Raw genomic sequence first — 5,292 nt, forward strand, 5'->3', positions numbered from 1 at the left:
ATTTGTGTTGGACAGCCCCACATAGCACTCTTATGTGGGGTATAACACACAAACCTTGAACTCAGAGCTGTTCTCAAGTGCTTCTCAACTGATGTGATGCCTTTGCAGTTAGGGAAGCAACTGCTGAGCTCAAGTATGAATGGAAAGAACTGTACTCCCTGCATAACAAGAGCTTATTTTGGAGACCGTTGATAAAAACCACACATCCGTTTCATCATTAAGTCATAAAGAGGAATCAAAAGCAAAAGCAAAAATTACAGAGTAAGACTTAAACATAATACCTAGGAGTGTCACAGAAAGTGAAAATGGGACTAGGCACAGGGAAATATGAATTAATGAGCATGCGAAGGACAAGGATGGGGACAGTAGTGAGCGTGTGCTGAAGAAGATACTAGGAGATGGGCTCTGGTGACAATGTTGATCTTACACAAGTGCGTAAGTAAAGAAATAATGGGACAAAATTTCCAAACCCCACTGTATGCTTAAGAGTCATCTTTGCCATTGATGCTCTGTCATCCTTTCCTTCCTCGGCCTCTTTTTCATCATCCTTCATTCAACTGCAGGTGCTCATCCCCCCCAGTCTTCATTGTCGTCATCATCTGGTAGGTCCCCCTCCGCAGCGGAGTCATCTGCACCCCTCTCACACTCCGTCTTCTCATTAGTCTCATCTTTCTTCAGGGAGCAGCTACTCTGCTCCTCTTCTCAGTTATCATTCTTCATCTCTACTCCTTGTTTGCTCTGTTATTTTTCAGATTTTTCCAGGCTTTGCAGTAGAGAACCTACTTTTTGTTTTACCTGGGTTAACTCCTTCTTAATGATCTGAAAGTCATCTCCTTTCAACTTCTCAGACTTGGAAGAAGACCCTCACTGTCCAGTCTTAGAACTTGCTGCCCCTTCCTGAGGTGTTTCCTGATACACAGCGGCATTTTGAGGGAACTTCAGCCCGAGCTATAGGAGGAGGAGGAGCACGTGCTGGGTAAACCGGCTGCATCCTATCGTAATAATCCGGTTGACCGTCATAGTCCAAGTGAAAAGAGGAGCCATACAGCTCCGTTGCAGACCGTTTTGCACGTGCTTCTCCTCGGTTCACTTTTGGCTCTGGAGCCAGATTAATGTCTAAAACCTGGCCAGCTGTCATTCTGCCATCCTCCCCTGCCACAGCAGCTTGGGCATTTCTCTCATTAGCATACTGAACAAAGGCAAAGCCCTTAAGAAGAGATCAACCCACAATTTTGCCATATTTGGAGAAAATTGCCTCCACATCAGATTTCTTGACCACAAGAGTATCGAGAGTCCCAGTGAACTCATGGGAGTTCATGGAACAAGGATCTGTCTTGTAGGTAACATTGCTGACCATTGTCTTTGATGATAAGGTTTCTCACAAAGCCAAAAATCGTAGCTGAAGATCAAAAAAATCTCACTCAAGTAAAGTTCTGCTAACATATATTTCAAGTGATTTGTAAGCAGGATGGGGAGGGAGAAGAGATTTGATTCTGAATCTCCTGCTCCTGGGATCTATGTGGAGAAACAACTGCTGCTTGTCAGCAGTGCAGTGGCAACCACTCAATCTTTGTCTTTTCAAATTAGTGTTTCTGTATTCTTTGGGTAAATATCCAGTAATGGAATTACTGTATCGTCTGGTAATTCTATTTTTAATTTTTTGTGGAACCTCCATACTGTCTTCCATAGTGGCTGCACCAGTTCTCATTCCCACCAACAGTGCACAAAGGTTCCTTTTTCTCCACATCCTCACCAACATTTGTTATTTCTTGTCTTTTTGATTTTAGCCACTCTGACAGGTGTGAGGTGATATTTCATTGTAGTTTTGATTTGCATTTCCCTGATGATGAGTGATGTTGAGCATTTTTAATGTGTCCGTTGCTCATCTGTAGGTCTTCTTTGGAGAAAGGTCTGCTCATGTCTATGTCTTCTGCCCATTTTTAATTGGATTTTTTGTTTTTCGGATGCTGAATTGTAGAAGTTCTTCATATATTTTGGATACTAACCCCTTATTGCATATGCCGTTTGGAAATATCTTCTTCCATTTAGTAGGTTGTCTTTGAGTTTTGTTGATTGTTTCCTTTGCTGTGCAGAAGGTTTTTATTTTGATGTAGTCCCAGTAGTTTATTTTTGCTTTTGTTTCCCTTGCCTCAGGAGATATACCTAGAAAAACGTTGCCATAGCTAATGTCAAGGAAATTACTACCTCTGCTCTCTTCTAGGATTTTTATGGTTTCAGGCCTCACATTTAAGTCCTTAATCCTTTTTGAGTTTATTTTTGTGTATAGTGTAACACAGTGGTCCAGTTTCATTCTTTTACACGTAGTTGTCCAGTTTTCCCAGCACCATTTATTGAAGAGACTTTTTCCCATTGCATATTCTTGCTTCTTTTGTTGAAGATTAATTGGCCATATAACTGTGGGTTTATTTCTGGGCTGTCTGTTCTGTTCTCTTGATCTATGTGTCTATTTTTGTGCCAGTACCATACTGTTTTGAATACTATAGTTTTGTAGTATATATCTTGAAATCTGGGCTTGTGATACCTCTAGTTTCGTTCTTTTTCAAGATTGCTATGGTTATTTGGGGTTTTTGTTTTTTTGTGATTCTATACAAATTTTAGGATTATTTGTTCTAGTTCTGTGAAAAATGTTGTTGGTATTTTGATAGGGATTGCATTAAATCTGTAGCTTTTTTTGAGCAGAATGGACATTTTAACATTTGTTCTTCCGTACCATTAGTATCAACTGCATTTTATATGTCAGAATTTTTGCACATCAGGAAGGAATTTTTAAATTATTTATTTGAGAGAGAGAGAGAGAGCGCGTTGAGAGTGAGCATGAGTGGGGGAAAGGGGGCTTTCCGCCAAGCAGGGAGCCCGATTTGGGTTTCGATCCCAGGACCCTGGGATCATGACCTGAGCTGAAGGCAGATACTTGACCAACTGAGCCACACAGGCGCCCCCAGGAAGGAATTTTTAAAAAGATACCAATTAAAATGGTAACAAGAGTACATAAGTTATCTAAGAATGTGTCTAACAAAAATATGCAAGAATTCCATGGAATAAATTTTACAATTTTATTGAAAGATCTTTTTTTAAGGATTTTATTTATTAATTTGACAGAGAGAGACAGCCAGCGAGAGAGGGAACACAAGCAGGGAGAGTGGGAGAGGAAGACGCAGGCTCCCAGCAGAGGAGCTTGATGTGGGGCTCGATCCCAGAACGCCGGGATCACGCCCTGAGCCGAAGGCAGACGCTTAACGACTGTGCCACCCAGGCTCCCCTTATTGAAAGATGTTAAAGAAAATCTAAAAGTCAAGTCTATGAACATGGTATGTTAATAGATGGGGGGTTCAATACTATAAATAGTTCACTTTCTTCAAATTGATGTATAAATTCAATATAATCCCAGCAACCTTAATCTTGGCATGCTGTTTCTAAAATATATGTGAAGAATAATACCCAAGGGTAGCCAGGATGCTCCTAAAACAGAGAAAGTACAAATGTTATATAATATAGTAAAGACCGTATATTCCTGATAAGGGCTAGACAATGGAACTGAAAAGCCACCCCAGACACAGACTCATACATATTTGAAAACCTAATATATGACAGTTATAATTACAACTGGGAAGGAAAAAAAAAAAGAGCTGTTCAACATACAGTACTGGGAAAATTGGCTATTCCTAAGGGAAAAGAATGAAAATAAATCCCTACCTCACCATATACCGTACAAAATAAACTACTACCTTATGATACACATATATCCAGTCCAGATGGTTTAAGAACTTAAATGTGAAAGACAAAACCTAAAAACTTTTGAAAGAAAACATAAGGAAATATTCATGTGACAGCTCTGGGGGTAGGTAATGATTTCTTAAATAAGACAGAAAAAGTTCAAACTTTAAACAAAAAGATTGATACACTTGATTATTTTAAACTTCAGGACTTCTTTACGTAAAAGATCTTCATTAAGAGAGTGAAAAAAAAATAGCCACAATTTGAGTGAGGATATTTGCAATACAGGCAACGAACAAATATTTCTTATCTAGAATGTATAATATGTGTATGTTATCTATTTTATGTGTGTGAGTATGTCTTCTGCAGTGTAACAAATTACCCCAATACTTACAAATTTAAAATGATATACATTTATGACCTCACAGTTTCTGTAGGTCAGGAATCTGGGCATGGCTGAGCTGGAGCCTCTGCTTCAGCGTCTCATTGGCTACAGTCATCTCAAGGCCCCAACTGGGAAGGATCTTCTTCCAAGCTCAAACTCATGTGGTTGTTGGCAGGATTCAGTTCCTCAATGAGTTGTTGGCAGGAGGCCTCCCTCAGTTCCTTTCCACATGGGCCTCTCCACAGAGCACCTAACACATGGCAGCTGGCCTCATTGGGGGAGTAAGCAGGAGGGCAGGAGAGGGTGCCAGCAAGAGAACCTGCTAGCAAGACACAAGTCATGATGTTTTGTAACCTAATCTCAAAAGTGATATCTCATCACTTTTGCCATATTCCATTTGTTGGAAACACATTACTAGGTCCAGTTCACAGTTAAGGGGAGTGGGTTACACAAGACTATGAGTACCAGGAAGTAGAGATCATTCTCGATCATGTTAGAAGTCTATTGTAATATATATCAACCTAGGGGCGCCTGGGTGGCACAGTCGGTTGAGCCTCCAACTCTTGGTTTCAGCTCAGGTCCTGATCTCAGGGTTGTGAGATTGAGTCCTACGTCGGGCTCCACGCTCAGTGTGGAGTCTGCTTAGAGTTTCTCTCACCCTCTTCCCTTCCCACCGCCCTCTAAAATAAATAAATAACTCTTTTTAAAAAGACAATATATATCAACCTAATAGAAAATCATGCAAAAGACATTAACAAGTACTTCATAGCCAGGGAAACACGAATGACCCATAAACAATGGAAACACGTGTGCATGTGCACCAGGAAAGGTATACAGCAATATACACAGCATCCTTATTTATTATGGGCAAAAACTGAAAAAGAAATGTCCAGCCCCCAGTAAAATGGATAAATCATAATACAACCATACAGTGAAATACTGTGCAACAACCAAAATGGATAGACTATAGCTGGACACATAAATGAGGAGGAACCACTCTAAAGCAATTCACAGAAATAAATGTATGGGCTGTTTCCATTTGTATAAAGTTCAAGGACAAGGGAAGCCAAATAATTTATGTTTTTATATATTTCTGCCTCTATCAGGGAAATGATGAACAAAACTAGAATAATGGTTTTCTGAGGTGACTATCACGGAGGAGACACACAGGG

At 40.1% G+C, this 5,292-nt stretch overlaps 1 pseudogene; it reads right to left on the bottom strand.

Moving 5' to 3' along the window:
* Positions 1-482: 482 nt before the first annotated feature.
* On the bottom strand, positions 483-1,372 carry LOC123779666 (heterogeneous nuclear ribonucleoprotein C pseudogene; annotated as a pseudogene).
* Between the last annotated feature and the right edge of the window lie 3,920 nt (positions 1,373-5,292).

This window comes from Ursus americanus, chromosome X (assembly GCF_024610735.1).
Source record: "Ursus americanus isolate L20-20 chromosome X, mUrsAme1.1.p, whole genome shotgun sequence".
NCBI classification, from domain to species: Eukaryota; Metazoa; Chordata; class Mammalia; order Carnivora; family Ursidae; genus Ursus; species Ursus americanus.